At 44.3% G+C, this 19,733-nt stretch overlaps 1 protein-coding gene across 1 annotated transcript in view; it reads left to right on the top strand.

Moving 5' to 3' along the window:
- Positions 1-1,861: 1,861 nt before the first annotated feature.
- The window catches only part of BEST2 (bestrophin 2), a 42,549-nt gene continuing 24,677 nt past the window's right edge, over positions 1,862-19,733 (top strand). The window contains exon 1 of the mRNA XM_040346553.1: positions 1,862-1,937. The gene's annotated coding sequence lies outside the window, so the exon portion shown is untranslated. The remainder of the gene's footprint in view (positions 1,938-19,733) is intronic.

The following is a 19,733-nucleotide window of genomic DNA, read 5'->3' as shown; positions in this document are numbered from 1 at the left end:
AGCATAACAGGCCCTTAGCTCTGGTATGTATTTCAAGGGGAACCCCTACACTGAAAAAACGGTGTGGGGGTTCCCCCAAAATTCATACCAGACCCTTATCCGAGCATGCAGCCCGGCCGGTCAGGAAAGGGGGTGGGGACGAGCGAGCGCCCCCCCTCCTAAACCGTACCAGGCCGCATGCCCTCAACATGGGGGGTTGGTGCTTTGGGGCAGGGGGGCGCCCTGTGGGCACCTTCCCAACAACCCTGGCTGTTGGTTGTCGGGGTCTGCGAGTATCTGAATCCGGGAGCCCACTTTAATAAGGGGGCCACCAGATCCCGGCCCCCCACCCTATGTGAATGAGAGTGGAGAAGTCTGAAGAAGACCCCCGAAGTCAGAAGAAGACCCCCGGAGCTGACTAATAAATTACTTTAAAAACCTGTCTAGTGTGTTTTTGACACTTTTTTCCCCCCAGGTGAATGGGTAGGTGTATGATGTACCCCATACTCATTCACATATGGTGGGGGGCCAGGATCTGGGGGCCCCGTTATTAAAGGGGGCTCCCGGATTCCGATAAGCACCCCGCTCGCAGACCTCGACAATCAACGGCCAGGGTTGTCGGGAAGAGGCCCTTGTCCCCATCAACATGGGGACAGGGTGCTCTGGGGTGGGGGGCCCCCCTGCCCCAAAGCACCTACCCCTCCATGTTGAGGGCATGCGGCCTGGTACGGTTCAAGAAGGGGGGGGCTCGTTCGTCCCCATCCCCTTTCCTGACCGGCCAGGCTGCGTGCTCGGATAAGGGTCTGGTATGGATTTTGGGGGGACCCCCACGCCGTTTTTCACACTGGGGCGACTTTCCTGTAAAGTTGCCTCACTATGAACGAGGATCTGACTTGAAGGCGACTTCCGTTGAAATCAATGGGTACAAGTCGCCTAGGAGTCGGATTGAAGTAGTACAGGAACCTTTTTTCAAGTCGGAGCGACTACAGTAGTGTGCATTAAGACGGCTCCATTCACTTACATTGATTTCTTCATGCAGCGCGACTTGAGGTGACTAGGGGCGACTTGAAGTCGGATCCAAAGTCGGACCTGTGTGAATGGCCTCTAAGTGTAGCAATATGGTTACATTTAATGAAGGTACAGCATTTAGCAACATATTACTACACTTAAGAGGCGCCTCTCTTCTCTTTTATACTCTGGAGCTCCTGCTGGATTTTGCTTCTAATCCCATTTGTGGATGGACATTTTATGGTTACACAACCTATCTAATTTCTATAATCTTTTTATATGGACTATAAACTTAAGGACCTATGAATCAATGGTTGTGGAACGGATCATCTGAGTTTCCATTATTTCTTATGGGGACATTTGCTTTGATATACAAGTGCTTTGGATTACAAGGAATGAATTATGCTTGCAATCCAGGGTTTTACTAGACATTACAAAAAAAAAGAGTTGTGTAATTTTAGGCATGTTAGGGTGCGCCGGCCCATTCATTTTGAATTGTCACACTCTCCAATGGACAGCATAACGCACATTAACGCATCTCAAAGAAGGAAACGGATACATTTCACTACAAAAGGTTTCTGACTCTTGCCTGCTGACTATCTTTGGGAATGATGGTTGTGTGTCCAGAATCATTACAATGGGGATGAAGGAAATTTGCAGATAATTCCAGGAAATTGGGGGAAATGAAATGAAAATCTAACCTAACAATAGAAAAGGGATCGCAGAGGTGTATAATGGGACATCCAGTGTCACCCTGCTGGGGTTTTATTGTAAACCCCCCCCCCCCCCCAAGCTATCCTTGCCTGCCCCTCCCCCATCACCTGGACAATCAGATGGGGGTGAGAATAGAGGGAGGGGAAACACAGGGCTGGCAGTGGTGGGTTTGGAGTCAGACTTCTCTCCTGTGTGATTTGGATTGGAACTGCCCAGCATAGGATCCTCTGCAGCAGGTAAGCCTTGCTTGTGTTCTAACATATTGCAGGTGTTTCTTATTACCCATGATCACATGACCCCAAAGGGTCTCACACAGGGACCCCTCCACCAGGACATTGGGGACCGCTGACCCCCTGTGTGTGTGATAGACTACAATGTATCTTCTTGGGTCACTGGACATCACTAGAAATGTGTTACATTGTAATTCCTATCAATATTCGCTTGTAATGGCATCTATACAAAAATCAGTAAGCCAACATATTTTATAACCAGCAAGTTATTTCATATAGCTTTATTGTATAAAGTCTCCCTGTATGCTGGCAACAATGGATACTGATCATCATAACTTTTTTGCTGCTGTTTGTGTGGTGTGTGTTTTTATTTTTTAAGCAAGTTGCTTGTAAGCAATGGATACTGACCACATAATTTTTTCAATTTTTGGTTGCTTGCTATTACAGATGTTGCTGTGTTTTTTATTTTATATATATATATATATATATATATATATATATATATATATATATATATATATATTTATATATATATATTATATAATTATTTTTTTTTTTTTTAGAGAGACATATGTTTATTTTACATGTTAAGTAGCCAATTTGCCTGGCCAGGCTGCAAAGGATACCGATCACATTTATGTTTTGTTTTTGTTCGCTACTAAAGTTGTTGTGTGGTGTTTTTTATTTTTTGTTCAACAGCCAAAGGGTGTTTTTTGGTTTGCTATTTGGAGAGTGTGTGCGTCTCCATAGACTGTTCAACAGCCAATTGTCTGTAATCTGGCAACAATGGAAACTGTTCACACGTGTGTGTGGTGTGTTTTTTTTATTTTTTTTATTTATTGTTTATCATTTTTTGCTATTATAGTAGCTTGTTTGTTTTCTGTTCGGAAGCCAAGTTGTTTTGTAAACTGGCAGCAATGGATACTGATTGCATTAGGTTTTATTTTTTGTTTGTTATTACAGTTTTGTTGTGGGGGTGTGTGTGTTTTTTGTTGTTGTTTTGTTTTCTGTAGACTGTTAGGCTGCATTCACACCTAGGCGTATTTACGCCCGACGCTCGTGCCACTGGAGGGGCGAATTTACATTGTTGTCTATGAGATGGTTCACATCTCACACCGAAACGCCGTACGCCTGCCGCCTGAAAACAAGTCCCAGACCCTTTTTTTCAGGCGGCGTTCGGCATAGACATCAATGTAAATGTTTACAAATCGCGGCAAAGTATGCCGCGTTAGTGTGAATGCAGCCTAAGCCCCCATTCACACCTAGGCGTTTTGTCGCCTGTAGTGTGACACCGCAGCAGCCCTGAGACGCCAGAGGGACGAAAACACATGTACCTCTATGGAGATGGTTCACATCTCCACGCCGAACGCCGTACGCCTGAAAAAAAGTCCCGGACCTTTTTTTCAGGCGGCTTTCGGCGTTCGGCATAGGAGATGTGAACCATCTCCATAGAGGGGGTGAAGGCTGCATTCACAATCGCGGCGTTTTGTCGCCGCAAATCGCGGTACAAAACGCCACTATTTGTCGCCGCAATTCGCGGGACAAAACGCTGCGATTTTGTATGCCGAAGTGTGAATGCAGCCGGCTGCATTCACACCTAAGCGTCGGTCGTTTTTTTCCGGCGTTTTGTCGTGCGTATTCATGCTTATTTGCACACAGCGTCGTCCAATGTTTTTGTACTTCGACGTTTTTTATTTTAGCCAATAGGAAAAATTATCATCTTTTCATCACTTGTTGCTATGTTGGTAGATTTTTTTTAATCTTCTGCCTGGGTGAAAAGTTCTATTGATTAAATCGACGAAACGCCCGTAGAAAACGCTCATTGTCGCGATAGTCGCTTGAATCGAGCGTTTCCATTACTTTCTATGGGAAATGGAAATGCTCAAAAACGACCAAACCGCCCGATACGCGCAACAAAAAAGGGTCCGGAACTTGTTTGAGCTTCAGGCATTCGGCGTCAGGCGTATTGGCGTGGAGATGTGAACCATCTCCATAGGGAATAATGTATTTTTTCCCCTCTAGCGTATTTGAGCGTCGCGCTTCAGGCGACAAAACGCTCAGGTGTGAATGCAGCCTTAAGCAGCCAGGTGTACCTTTTCTAGCCGCAATGGATACTGATCACAAATCTAAACCTAAAACAAACAAGACTCCTGAGCTCCCATTAGATAAAATGTCTCCACAGTAAGCATGATCCTATCATTCCATTTCCTGTGCATCCATTGTGTATCTTGTGCTAAGAAGAGGAGTTCCCTGTTTGTTTTACTGGATACACTGAGATACCTATGGGGGGAGGATCTGTGAGCAGACCTTGGTGTTGCTGCGCGTTGCATTAAAACACGTTGACGCGAATAAACTAGCAACACATCAAAAATGCCCTAGAAAACTGTAATGCGCTATTTTCTGCACTGTATTGTGGCGCACTACACCGCATGTGCGCCGAGGCTGCATTACCTTAGTGCATTGGGGTGCCATTCAAAGTGAACATCGGTGCAACATGTTAGCGCACTTATGCCGCGTACACACGGTCGGAATTTCTGACAACAAATGTTCGATGTGAGCTTGTTGTCGGAAAATCCGACCGTGTGTAGGCTCCATCGGACATTTGCTGTCGGAATTTCCAACAACAAAAATTTGAGAGCTGGTTCTCAAATTTTCCGACAACAAAAGTTGTTGTCGGAAATTCCGAGGGTGTGAAAACAATTTCCGACGCACAAAATTCCACGCATGCTCGGAATCAAGCAGAATCAAGCAGAAGAGCCGCACTGGCTATTGAACTTAATTTTTCTCGGCTCGTTGTACATCTTGTACGTCACCGCGTTCTTGGTGTTCGGAATTTTTTCGACAACATTAGTGTGACTGTGTGTATGCAACACAAGTTTGAGCCAACATCCGTCAGAAAAAAAATCCACGGTTTTGTTGTCGGAATGTCCGATCGTCTGCACTTTACATTAGTGTGCTCTAACGGGCATTGTACAGATGCTTGAGTTAATAAAGCTCATCACAAAGGCGTGCGTTTCGCTCTGCAGCAGATTTTATGTCAGAGCAGTAGTTTTTAATTGTGTGGGGTTTTGTTTTTCTTGTTTGTTTTTGTTGCTATAGTTTTGTGTACCACACCACTGTCAGTTGGGAACTATTCCTAGTTTGATAATGTGTATACCCTATTTTCCCAAAAGTATTGGGACGCCGGCCTTTACACGCACATGAACTTTAATGGCATCCCAGTCTTAAAGCGGGGGTTCACCCAAAAAAAATGTTTTAATATTACATTCAGCCGAGTTGTCAGAATGACAATCGGCTGTTTTTTTTTTTTTTTATCCCCGTACATACCGTATTTTCACCGCCGCTTCCGGGTATGTCTTCTGCGGGACTGGGAGTTCCTAATTGATTGACAGGCTTCCGACCATCGCATACAGCGCGTCACGAGTTGCCGAAAGAAGCCGAACTGCGAGTCGGCTCTATACAGGGCGCCGGCGTTCGGCTTCTTTCGGCAACTCGTGACGCGCAGTATGCGACGGTCGGAAGCCTGTCAATCAATTAGGAACGCCCAGTCCCGCAGAAGACATACGCGGAAGCGGCGGTGAAAATACGGTATGTACGGGGATAAAAAATAAAAAAAACAGCTGATTACATTCAGCCGAGTTGTCAGAATGACAATGTTAAAAAAATTTTTTGGGGGTGAACCTCCGCTTTAAGCCTGATACACACTCCCCCGACGAGTTGTTGTGTTCTGACAGGGAACCCACCCCCGCCAAATCGCTGATCCGGAGATGTACATCCGACAGGCCTACATACACATGGGTGACTGTGTTTATGGAGAGAAAAAAAAAGCATGTAAAAATGTAACGCTTGTATTTTTGGTGCGGGTCCATTGAAGTCTATTACATGCAAAACGCAATCTGCTGAGGGAAAAAAATGGCCCGACCCTTTCCATAAAATGCATAGATGTGAACGGGTACCCTGGGAAACCATGATAAATGGAATGTTGTTTTTCTGCAAAACGCACAAAAAAATGCGTGAAAAAAGGTGTGAACCGAGAGTTGCACCGCATAACTGCTGGTCAATCTAACGGAGATTAGACAATTGGAATATACAATTGTCATAATTTGTGTGACGAGGGGGTAGTAGTCAAACTCATAGAATAGAAGAATATTGGGTGAGATTTACTGGAGCGCATAGAATCCAATCAGTTTCCAGGTTTTATTATCAATGTTTAATTGAACCAGCTCATGTTAGAAGCTGATTGGTCATTATGCAGAGCTGCACCAGATTCTTTCTATCCCGGGGAGGGGGTGTGTGTGTGTGTGTGTGTGTGTGTGTGTGTGTGTGTGTTTTTTCTCTTTAGATTTGTTGGCTTCTCCTCCCTCCCATCATACCGCTCTGCACCAGCCATTGCATTCCTGGGCAGACCCCAAACAAACAGCAGGTAGAAGAACACTGTGTACACGGCTTTGTTGGTGGAAGAGGTGATTGCGATTAAAGGAGACCTGTACTGACAGATGGACATGGGCTGCAGTCAGGGCTGTCTTTAATATTGATTGGACCCTGGGCAAAAATCCCCCCCCCCCCCCCCAATGCAATTACGCTCTTCACCTGCTCTGAGACATAAAATAAATATCAGCTAGACTTAAAATCAGTTTACTGTATCAGATCAGGCAGCGATTGGTTGCCAGAGGTTACGGCATATCATTACCACTTACTGACTGGTTGCTAGAGGTTACAGCACATGCTTTCTGCTTGTTTGGTTGCTAGAGATTACTGTACAGTAATACTGCTCACTGGTTACTAGAGGCAGGGCCGCCATCAATGGGGTACAGGCAGTACACCCTTAAGGGGCCCTGGAGGTCCCCAGGGACCCGGATGGCAACCCCCTTTAAAAAATATATATATATTTTTTTAAGGGGTCCGGAGGTTCCCAGGGGCCCGGAGGACCACTGGGCCCCAGATGGCAACCCCCCCCCCTTTTTTGTATATGTATATGTGTATGTATGTATGTGTATATATATATATATATGTATGTATGTATGTATGTATATATATATATATATATATATATATATATATATATATATATATATATATATATATATATATATATATATATATATATATAGGCAGGCCCAGAGGTCCCCAGGGCCCCGGATGGCAACCCCCCTTTTTTTATTTATTTATATATATATATATATATATATATATATATATATATATATATATATATATATATATATATATATATATATATATATATATTATAAATTAAAGGGCTCAGAGGTCCCATGTGGCAACCCCCCTTTTTTTTTTTTTATAAATGTTTATTTTTGTTAAAAATATATATATATATATATATATATTTTTAATTAAAGGCTAGAGGTTACAGCACATAATTTCCTCACTGCAGAGGGGCGTGATAGATGTACATATGAATGCCACCTTTATTTACTTATCCATGCTGTCGGGCGCCGCTATTTGCATATGAATGCTTCCGTTATTTTCAGTTGAATGACGGTTATTTACATGTATACACAGGGTCTGCAGGTGAGCCTTCTGTACACAACAATAGGGCAGAGCTGGGCAGCATTGGTTGCAGCATATAATTACTACTTACTGACTGGTTGCTAGAGGTTACAGCACACATTATGGCTCACTGATTAGTTGCTAGAGGTTACAGCACATGTATTCTTTGGTTGCTAGAGGTTACAGCACATGTATTGTTGACTGGTTGCTAGAGGTTACTGTACAGTAATACTGCTCACTGATGTGCTGTAATCTCTAGCAACCAATCATCTCATCTTCACTGCAGAGGGACATAATATACATATTGAGGCCCGCGGCATTCTGCTATTTACATGTGAATGCTACCATTTACATATGAATGACGGTTATTTACATGTAAACACAGGGTCTACAGGTGAGTCGTCTGTACACAATAGGGCAGAGCTGGGCAGCATTAGTAGCCGCACTTCACTGAGATATCAGGACACAGCACAGGACTAAAACTTCAAGGGAATTTAAGCTGGGATAGTTGGCAAGTATGAGGCAGCGGCTTTGGGCCCCACACCAATGACAGGGCCCAGGGCAGCTTCCCTTTTTGCCCTGCCTTAAAGACAACCCTGGCTGCAGTGGCTGACCTCCATTTGGAAATGCTAGGCGCCTGATTGTTTCTGGCTTTACGTTCCAAGACAATAAAATGAGCATGCAGGGACAGGAAAGTAAAAACTCCTGATCTGCATACCTGTTCTGGGTCAGTGACAGGCAATGTGTTGAAGCCACAGGATCAGCATGACCGGCAAGGAACTGGTCTCCTCTAAGGGCAGGTGTGCAATGACAACCTCAGAATAGATTGACTTAAATTGAATTCAGCATTCAAAGTATCACCAAATCTCTCCTTCTGTATTATCAACTTTCTGAAATGGGTTTTGTGTCTCGGTTTACTTTAACCACTTAAGGACAGAGTCTCTTTTTTAGATGTGGCGTTTTTTTGCTAGAAAATTACTTGGAACCCCCAAAACATTATACATTTTTTTTCTAACACCCTAGAGACTAAAATGGTGGTCCTTGCAATACTTTTTGTCACACCGTATTTGCGCAGCTGTCTTCCAAGCGCACTTTTTGGGGAAAAAATACATATTTTTTTTTTTTTTATTTAAAATAAGTTAGCCCAATTTTTTTTAATATTGTGAAAGATAATGTTACGCCAAGTAAATTGATAACCAACATGTCACGCTTCAAAATTGCGCCCGCTCGTGGAATGGCGACAAACTTTTACCCTTAAAAATCTCCATAGGCGCCATTTAAAAAAATCTACAGGTTGCAAGTTTTGAGTTATGGAAGAGGTCTAGGGCTAGAATTATTGCTCTCGCTCTATCGATCGCGGCAATACCTCACATGTGTGGTTTGAACACCGTTTTTATATGCTGGCGCTGCTCACGTATGCATTCGCTTCTGCGCGTGAGCTCATCGGGATGGGGCGATTTTAAAAAATATAATTTATTTTACTTTTTTATTTTTACACTGGTTTTTAAAAAAGAAATAAAACATTTGGTGTCACTTTTATTCTTATTACAAGGAATGTAAACATCCATTGTAAGAGAAAAAAGCATGACAGGTCCTCTTAAATATGAGATCTGGGGTCATGAAGACCTCAGATCTCATATTTACACTTAAATGCAATAAAAAAAAAAAAGTCATTTGAAAAAATGACACCAAACAAATGTCCCTTTTTTTAAGTGGTTGTAAACCCAACCACACAACTTGCACCTACAGGTAAGCCTAGATGAAGGCTTACCTGTAGGTGCAAGAAATCTCTCCTAAACCTACACGGTTTAGGAGATATTTACAGTAATTACAACGGTAGACAATGGCGCAGGCGCACTGAGTGTCCCCCCCTAATACTTACCTGAGCCCCATCTCGATCCAGCGATGTTGCACAAAAGGCTCGGCTGTCTGGGACTCCCTCTACTCATTGGTTGAGACAACAGTGGGGCGTCATTGGCTCCCACTACTGTCATTCAATGTGAGTGAGCTAATGAGGAGAGAGAGAGGGGGCGGGTCGCAGCTCCGTATTTGAATGGACACATAGCAGTGGCTCGGTTGCCCCCATGGCAAGCTGTGTGCTGTGGGGGCACTTGGCAGGAGGGAGGAGCCAGAAGCACCTGCGAGGGACCCGAGAAAAGGAGGATCGGGGCTGCTCTGTGCAAAACCATTGCAGAGAGCAGGTAAGTATAACATGTTTTCATTTCCCCCCCCCCCCCCCCTATAAAAATAACACTTTAGTATCACTTTGCCTGCAGATTGACTTTATCCGCTTGCCGACCGGCTCACAACGATATAAGTCGGCAGAATGGCTCTCCTGGACAAACCCTGCATGGGTATGTTGTACCCTTTAAGAGCCGCCAGAGGGCGCTCGCGCTCCGGCTGCACGGCGGGGGACCCGATGGGTGTGGCCGGCGGGCACGAGGGACAGTACAGGAATTTGTAGACGCACAAATCCCTGCTCTGTCGGGAGAGGAGACGTATTGTTTGGTCCTACTAAGTAGGAACGACAATATGTCTCCTCCCCCCCCCCCCCCCAGTCTGTCCTATCCCCTCACAGTAAGAACACATCTAGGGAACAAATTTAACCCATTGATCGGCCCCTAGTGTTAACCCCTTCTCTGCCGGTGACATTTAGGCCTCATGTACACTGCTGCTGGTAAACGGACGTTTAGGAGCAGTTGGGCATTTTTTTTTCAACTGCCCCTGAACTCTCCTCTATTTTATCAGTACATGTACACAGGGTGGTTTACAATCGTTTCTCACGCTGTCAGTGCGAGGGGGAAAAAAAAAAGATTATCGAATTTTGTTTTCATCACGTGATCAGCTGCCATTGGCTGACAGCTGATCACGTGGTAAGGGGCCAGGAGTAAGTCTCAGTGACTTAGTGATCACGGCGCACGCGCAAAGGGGAGGACGTCTATTGACGTCCTCCCGGCAATTGGGGTCCGCTCTGTAGCCGTCATTCGACTATAGCGCGTGCCCCTAGTGGTTAAAAAAAAAAACACAAATGCGGCTAAACGTGGAAGGAAGACATGGCAAAATGGACATTTTAAACGTGGGTTACTATCTGTCAAGTTAAATCATTCAGTTAAGGTTGTAAAAACATCCCGTGTACATGAAGCCTTACACAGTAATCTGTGCATTTTTATAGCACTGATCGCTGTATAAATGTCAATGGTTCCAAAAATATGTCAAAAGTGTCCGATCTGTCCGCCATAATGTCACAGTACCACCATAAATGTGTTATTTTTTGTAAAAAAACAAAATGTAGAAGAATATATATTGGCCTAAACTGATGAAGACATTATGTTTTTTTGAGGACCGCCTAATGCCGATATACGTTGGCAGAATGGCACAGCTGGGCACAGGCACGTACTGGTACGTTGCCCTTTAAGTGCCTAGCCGTTGGTCGTGCGCTCGCGACCCTGTCCGAAGCTCCGCGGACCCGATCGCCGCCGGTGACCCACAATCGGGTCACAGGAGCTGAAGAACGGGGAGGGGTGAGTGTAAACAAACCTTCCATCTTCTTCTCTGTGGCTTGTCACTGTTCGTCTGTTCCCTGTTATAGGGAACGACCATCAGCGACGTCACACGGCCAGCCACGCCCCACTACAGTAACAATCGCTCCCTTAGGGCACACTTAACCCCTCAGCGCCCCCTAGTGGTTAACCCCTTCACTGCCATTGTCATTTTCACAGTAATCAGTTAATTTTTAAAGCACTTTTCGCTGTGAAAATGACAATGTCCCTCCCAAAAATGTGTCAAAAGTGTCCGATGTGTCCACCATAATGTCGCAATCACAAAAAAATCACTGATTGCCGCCATTACTAGTAAAAAAAAAATGATTATTAAAAATGCAATAAAATTATCCCCTATTTTGTAAACGCTATAACTTTTGCGCAAACCAATTAATCAACGCTTATTGCGTTTTTTTTTTACCAAAAATAAGTAGAATAACTATCGGCCTAAACTTATATATATTTTGGGGGGGGATTTATTATAGCAAAAATTATTGTTTTTTTTTCAAAATTGTCGTTTTTTTTATAGCGCAAAAAAAAAATCGCAGATGTGATTAAATACCACCAAAAGAAAGCTCTATTTGTGGAGAAAAAAGGACATCAATTTTGTTTGGGAGCCACGTCGCATCACTGCGCAATTGTCAGTTAAAACGACGCACTGCCGAATCGCAAAAAGTGGCCCGTTCTTTAACCACCAAAATTGTCCCTGTCAGGAGCCTTGCAACCCCAGGGGGTTCAGGGTAGGGTCCTAACCCTTCATGGGGTTGACAAAAGCACGCCCTTAGGTCCCTTGAGGGGATGGATTCTGACACGCGTTTTTCTAATGTTTAATTCGGCCCTCATTTCCTTTACAGTTTGAGGTTTCAGTCGCTCTAATTCAATTAGCACTCTTGGAACTGATCGGTATGAACCCCGCCGGTCACATCCTCCTGCGATTACCTGCTGTGTGCGGAACGTTCTGGAATCCGCCAGCATGACAAGTCTACCTGTCTGTGACCATCTCAGAAGGCTGCCCGGCCTGTTTGAGTCCAGCCGTGTCCTGATTATCGCTGCAAATTTCTAGGTAAGCCTGTTTCTACAGAAATATGTTATTTCTGGGCGATTTTCTGCGAAAATAAGGTTTACTGATCGATCGTATTATTTATTTATGAAGCTTTTTTGTTGCCCCGAGTTATGTGGCAAGCTGCGGTCAGTTTGTACAGGTCCTCTTAGGTCGTAGGGCTGGTTTACCCAGCAAAGCCTGAATTCTCTGGTCTGTATGTCTGAAGGACTACACTGGATAGAGTCAAGTGCAGGGAAAGTGGAGGAATGCTGACTAATCCAATAAAAATGCAATGTCTATTGTGGTTTTTTATTTTTATCTGGAACAAAGGAATACAACCAGGACTGTATAAATCCTCCTACTGTGTGGGCTGCTCACACTGTGACTGAGGTTTGTGGGTCTGGATAATGTTATTTTTTTGATGATGCAACAATTTTTTTTATTTATGTTTTTCCCTTTTTTTTTATTATTTTTTTTTAACCACTTAAGCCCCGGACCATTTTGTTGCTAAATGCCGAGGCCAGGTTTTGCGATTCGGCACTGCGTCGCTTTAACAGACAATTGCGCGGTCGTGCGACGTGGCTCCCAAACTAAATTGGCGTCCTTTTTTTCCTCCACAAATAGAGCTTTCTTTTGGTGGTATTTGATCACCTCTGCAGTTTTTTATTTGTTGCGCTATAAACAAAAATAGAGCGACAATTTTGAAAAAAATTCAATATTTTTTACTTTTTGCTATAATAAACATCCCCCAAAAACATATATAAATTTTTTTTTTCCTCAGTTTAGGCCGATACATATTCTTCTACCTATTTTTGTTAAAAAAAATCGCAATAAGCGTTTATCGATTGGTTTGCGCAAAATTTATAGCGTTTACAAAATAGGGGATAGTTTTATTGCATTTTTATTAATTTTTTTTTTTTCGTGACTGCGACATTATGGCGGACACTTCGGACAATTTTGACACATTTTTGGGACCATTGTCATTTTCACAGCAAAAAATGCATTTAAATTGCATTCTTTATTGTGAAAATGACAGTTGCAGTTTGGGAGTTAACCACAGGGGGCGCTGTAGGAGTTAGGGTTCACCTAGTGTGTGTTTACAACTGTAGGGGGGTGTGGCTGTAGGACTGACGTCATCGATCGAGTCTCCCTATAAAAGGGATGACTCGATCGATGCAGCCGCCACAGTGAAGCACGGGGAAGCCGTGTTTACATACGGCTCTCCCCGTTCTTCAGCTCCGGGGAGCGATCGCGACGGAGCGGCTATAAACGAATAGCCGCGCCGTCATCCCGGATCGCTCCCCGCGGGTATCCGACCACCGCATGTAGCGGGGGGGGGGGTCCCGATCGGACCCCTGGCGCGCGGAAAGGCATGGGCGTACATGTACGTGCCATTCTGTGGATGTACATATACATGCGGCGGTCGGCAAGTGGTTAAAAGCTACGACCCTTTGACCCAGATTCACAGAGAGCGGGCGCACATTACTATCGCTATCGCATCGCTATGGAGCGTCGGATATCAGCGGAGACATGTCCGCTGACATCCGACCCGCTAAAAACAGACGTATGGGGGACACGTCCCCATCCGTTTATCCAGAATTGTGTATCATTTTGTTCTATTTAAAGTAATGTATAGAAGGTAGGGCCCAAAAGTGACTCAAGCCCAGGGGCCCCCACCACCCTAAGTCCTGCCCTGCTGGGGAGCAACAGTTCCTTGAGGGAAACGTGAAGTCCAACATGTACTGTGACATACTGAAGCAGAGCATGATCCCTTCCCTTCGGAGACTGGGCCGCAGGGCAGTATTCCAACATAACGACCCCAAACACACCTCCAAGATGACCACTGCCTTGCTAAAGAAGCTGAGGGTAAAAGGTGATGGACTGACCAAGTATGTCTCCAGACCTAAACCCTATTGAGCATCTGTGGGGCATTCTCAAACTGGAGGTGGAGGAGCGCAAGGTCTCTAACATCCAATAGCTCCGTGATAACATCATGGAAGAGGACGCCACGGGCCAACCAGTGAAGCTCTGGTGAACTCCTTGCCCAAGAGGGTTAAGGCAGTGCTGGAAAATAATGGTGGCCACACAAAATATTGACACCTTGGGCCCAATTTGGACATTTTCACTTAGCGGTGTACTCACTTTTGTTGCCAGCAGTTTAGACATTAACCACTTAAGACCCGGACCTTTAGGCAGCTAAAGAACCCGGCCAGTTTTTGCGATTCGGCACTACATCGCTTTAACTGACAATTGCGTGGTCGTGCGACGTGGCTCCCTAACAAAATTGGCGTCCTTTTTTTCCCACAAATAGAGTTTTCTTTTGGTGGTATTTGATCACCTCTGCGGTTTTTATTTTTTGCGCTATAAACAAAAATATAGCAACAATTTTGAAAAAAATGCAATAATTTTTACTTTTTGCTATAATAAATATCCCCCAACAATATATATATATTTTTCCTCAGTTTAGGCCGATACGTATTCTACCTATTTTTGGTAAAAAAAAATCGCAATAAGCGTTTATCGATTGGTTTGCGCAAAATTTATAGAGTTTACAAAATAGGGGATAGTTTTACTGCATTTTTATTAATTATTAATTTTTTTACTACTAATGGCGGCGATCAGCGGTTTTTTCTTTTTTTTTTTTTTTTCGTGACTGCGACATTATGGCAGACAATTTATGACACATTTATTGGACCATTGTCATTTTCACAGCAAAAAATGCATTGTTTACTGTGAAAATGACAATTGCAGTTTGGGAGTTAACCACAAGGGGGCGCTGAAGGGGTTAAGTGTGACCTCATCTCTGTTTCTAACTGTAGGGGGGTGTGGCCGTAGGTGTGACGTCATTGATTGTGTTTCCCTATAAAAGGGAACACACGATCAATGACGCCGCCACAGTGAAGAACGGGGAAGCTGTGTTTACACACCGCTCTCCCCATTCTTCAGCTCCGGGGAACGATCGCGGGACTCCAGCGGCGATCGGGTCCGCAGCTCGCGCGACCCCATGGCTGGGCTTAAAGGGCAACGTACAGGTACGTTGATGTGCCATTCTGCCTACGTATATCGGGGTAAAGGGGCGTAAACAAAGAAGGGAAGGCACCCAATTTAAGGAGCACAGAAATCTTAAAGCGGGAGTTCACCCAAAATTTATTTTTTAACATTAGATTGATGCTCATTTTGTCAAGGGGAATCGGGTGTTTTTTTTAAAAATTGAAGCTGTACTTACCGTTTTAGAGAGAGATCTTCTCCGCCGCTTCCGGGTATGGTCTTCGGGACTGGGCGTTTCTTCTTGATTGACAGGCTTCCGACGGTCGCATCTATCGCGTCACGATTTTCCGAAAGTAGCCGAACGTCGGTGCGCAGTCGCCGTATAGCGCCGCACCGACGCTTGGCTTCTTTTGGCTACTCGTGACGCGATAGATGCGACCGTCGGAAGACTGTCAATCGAGAAGGAACGCCCAGTCCCGAAGACCCATACCCGGAAGCGGCGGAGAAGATCGCTCTCTAAAACGCTAAGTACTGCTTCGTTTTTAAAAAAAACTAGCCGATTCCCCTAGACAAAATGAGCATGAATCTAATCTTAACATTTTTTTTTTTTTTTTTTAGGAAGAACTGCAGCTTTAAGTGTGACCGCATTTCTGTTTCAAACTGTAGGGGGGTGTGGCCGTAGGTGTGACGTCATTGATTGTGTTTCCCTATAAAAGGGAACACACGATCAGTGACGCCGCCACAGTGAAGAACGGGGAAGCTGTGTTTACACACGGCTCTCCCCGTTCTTCAGCTCCGGGGACCGATCGCGGGACTCCAGCGGCGATCGGTCCGCGGCGCGCGCAACCCCACGGCTGGGCTTAAAGGGCAACGTACAGGTACGTTGATGTGCCATTCTGCCTACGTATATCGGGGTGAAGGGGAGTAAACAAAGAAGGGAAGGCCCCCAATTTAACAAGCACAGAAATCTTAAAGCGGGAGTTCACCCAAAAAAATTTTTTAACATTAGATTGATGCTCATTTTGTCAAGGGGAATCAGGTAGTTTTTTTAAAAACGAAGCAGTACTTACCGTTTTAGAGAGCGATCTTCTCCGCCGCTTCTGGGTATGGTCTTTGGCACTGGGCATTCCTATTTGATTGACAGGCTTCCGACGGTCGCATCTATCGCGTCACGAGTAGCCGAAAGAAGCTGAACGTTGGTGTGGCTCTATACTGCGCCTGCGCACCAACGTTCGGCTACTTTCAGAAAATCGTGACGCGATGGATGCGACCGTCGGAAGACTGTCAATCAAATAGGATTGCCCAGTCCCGAAGACCATACCCAGAAACGGCGGAGAAGATCGCTCTCTAAAACAGTAAGTACGGCTTTGATTTTAAAAAAACTACCCGATTCCCCTTGACAAAATGAGCCTCAATCTAATGTTAAAAATTTACATTTCCGGGTGAACCTCCACTTTAACTGGAACATACATATAGTTTGGGGCTAACCCCATTGAGTCCAAAAGTAGCCAGTACCCGTATCTTTAGCACTTTATATTAAATAGTCCTGGGCATCTATAGACAACTAAGATGGGCTTAGGAGCCCGATACAAGAAAAAGAACGGAGAGATAAGGAAGGATAAGGGAAAGATAAGATGAAAGAATAGGGGATCCGGTGTTGCACAAGATACCAGTTAGAGCCGACTCGCACTTGCCGGAGGGAGATCGGGAAAGACATACGTCAACCATGGTTCCCAGACTTAGGAACTTAGCATGTGTGTGTTTAAGAATACTGGACATTTGTTCATTAACCATCCATGGCCATCAAGCGGTATCTCACTCCCTGGAAAGGAATCGTAGGTTTCTTCCATGCCTGGCCAATCATCCTTTTTAGCGGCTATAAACAAGGTAGGTTGCCAATTTCTGCTGACAAGCAAATGGGCCTGGCCTGGGCAATGTAGCAAAGCAAATTTAGCCTCCTTTCAGATGGTTAAATGAAACGGGGGATAAAGCAAACCAAACACTCAGGACCCGAAGCCCACCAATCAGGGGCAGGTCCACCAAGTATGCAGAGCATCCCAGTGATGGCCACACCCCTGGAAAAACGGTGATCACAAGAAGCTGGGTTGGCACGAGCAATATGTACTGGAACACAGTACCATCGTAAAAACACTTTCTATGCTGCCTCCAAAGTTGCAGTATTGAAGGAGCAATTGGCAATCGAAGACCAAGCCCTCCTCCAGTCCGCCGGATCGATCTCCGTACCCAAATCTCGTTACCACTGGGCTACATATGAAAGAGAGGTGAAGGATGACCAGCCATTCAAAGACGCGTAGAGGGTGGTGATAAGGCGCTGATGTAGGCGAGAAGACCTGGCTTGCAGTGTTCTATCGGGTTGAGTCAGGTCTCTGAGCAGGCCAGTCAAGTTCCTCCACCCCAAAACTCGCTCATCCATGTCTTTATGGACCTGGCTTTGTGCACTGGTGTGCAGTCATGTTGGAACAGGAACGGGCCATCCCCAAACTGTTCCCACATGAATGAGAGCATAAAATTGTCCAAAATGTCTTGGTGTATGCTGATGCCTTAAGAGTTCTAAGGGGCCAAGCCCAACTCCTGAAAAACAACCCCACACCATAATCCCCCCTCCACCAAATGACTTGGACCCGTGCACAAGGCAAGGTCGATAAAGACATGGATGAGCGAGTTTTGGATGGAGGAACTTGACTGGCTTGCACAGAGTCCTGATCTCAACCTGATAGAACACCTTTGGGATGAATTGAAGCGGAGACTGCGAGCCAGGCCTTCTCGCCCAACATCAGTGCCTGACCTCACAAATACCCTTCTGGAAGAATGGTCAAACATTCCCATAGACACTCCTAAACCTTGTGGACAACCTTCCCAGAAGAGTTGAAGCTGTTATAGCTGCAAAGGGGCCAACTCAATACTGAACCCTATGGACTAAGACTGGGATGCCATTAAAGTTCATGTGCGTGTAAAGGCAGGCGTCCCAATACTTTTGGTAATATAGTGTTTGTAATATGAAATTTCTTGAGGCCCATAAATAACAGTGATGATCTATATTCTATACAGTGGGAAACATAATTTCAGGGGAAAAAGAATCTGTACATTAGTGCATGCAAAAAAATCATACAATCACGCACCCCTTTCTTCTTCTTCTTCTTTCTTTTTTCTTTTTCTTTCTTTTTTCTTCTTTTTCTTTCTTTTTTTCTTTTTTCTTCTTTTTCTTTCTTTTTTTCTTTTTTCTTCTTTTTCTTCTTTTTTCTTTTTCTTCTTCTTTCTTTTTTTTTTTCTTTCTTTCTTTTTTTTCTTCTTTTTATTTTGACTATGGGATTATTATCATTATGGGAAATTCATTTGTCACTACATATAGCTGGAGTAATGTCAGTCTGTGATTTCTGCACATGTTACTTAACAGATAAGACTCTCAGATAAGACTTCTTCATTTATCAAAGTGTCACCAAGAAAGTTCCCCTCCATAACTAATCAAACTCCCCCTGCGTTATCTCACCAGAGCCTCAAAGGGAGAATGAGGCTTCTATGGAACAAGGCAATCATCTCCTGACCCCGGAGAGAGGAGGCCATGGTGGAGATCCATGGGAATGAGTCTGGTTATCTCTGCACCTGTGCTGCTCGTTTGTTTTATATGGACTTAACCTGTCCTTGGCCAGGATGACTCAATCCTAAAATCCAATGAACTTTCCAGCGCTTGCTATTGTCAGGAATGTATGAACACCTCGAGAAGCAAACGGGATATCGACTAGACAGACGATAATAAAAGTGTCGGGCACTTGTACATACATTGAAGGTGGGAACATATTGCTTAACATTCCCCATAAAACCTATCCTACCTGTTCTCATCCAATGGAGGTCAGTAATGGACATCCAGAAATGTCACTAATCAGTGATGGAGACAATGGATCAGTAATGCAGTTAAACACAGTAACCCGGCTCCTGAGTGTCTTATTACCCCTGTAATATCTTATTACAGTAACCCGGCTCCTGAGTGTCTTATTACCCCTGTAATATCTTATTACAGTAACCCAGCTCCTGAGTGTCTGATTACCCCTATAATATCTTATTACAGTAACCCGGCTCCTGAGTGTCTTATTACCCCTGTAATATCTTATTACAGTAACCCGGCTCCTGAGTGTCTTATTACCCCTGTAATATCTTATTACAGTAACCCGGCTCCTGAGTGTCTTATTACCCCTGTAATATCTTATTACAGTAACCCAGCTCCTGAGTGTCTGATTACCCCTATAATATCTTATTACAGTAACCCGGCTCCTGAGTGTCTTATTACCCCTGTAATCTCTTATTACAGTAACCCAGCTCCTGAGTGTCTTATTACCCCTGTAATATCTTATTACAGTAACCCGACTCCTGAATGTCTTATTACCCCTGTAATATCTTATTACAGTAACCCGACTCCTGAATGTCTTATTACCCCTGTAATATCTTATTACAGTAACCCAGCTCCTGAGTGTCTTATTACCCCTGTAATATCTTATTACAGTAACCCAGCTCCTGAATGTCTTATTACCCCTGTAATATCTTATTACAGTAACCCGGCTCCTGAGTGTCTTATTACCCCTGTAATATCTTATTACAGTAACCCAGCTCCTGAATGTCTTATTACCCCCCTGTAATATCTTATTACAGTAACCCAGCTCCTGAGTGTCTTATTACCCCTGTAATATCTTATTACAGTAACCCGGCTCC

Source organism: Rana temporaria, chromosome 3 (assembly GCF_905171775.1).
Source record: "Rana temporaria chromosome 3, aRanTem1.1, whole genome shotgun sequence".
Lineage (NCBI taxonomy): Eukaryota > Metazoa > Chordata > Amphibia > Anura > Ranidae > Rana > Rana temporaria.
The sequence above is the reverse complement of the archived record's forward strand: the minus strand, read 5'-3'. Positions and strand labels throughout refer to the sequence as shown.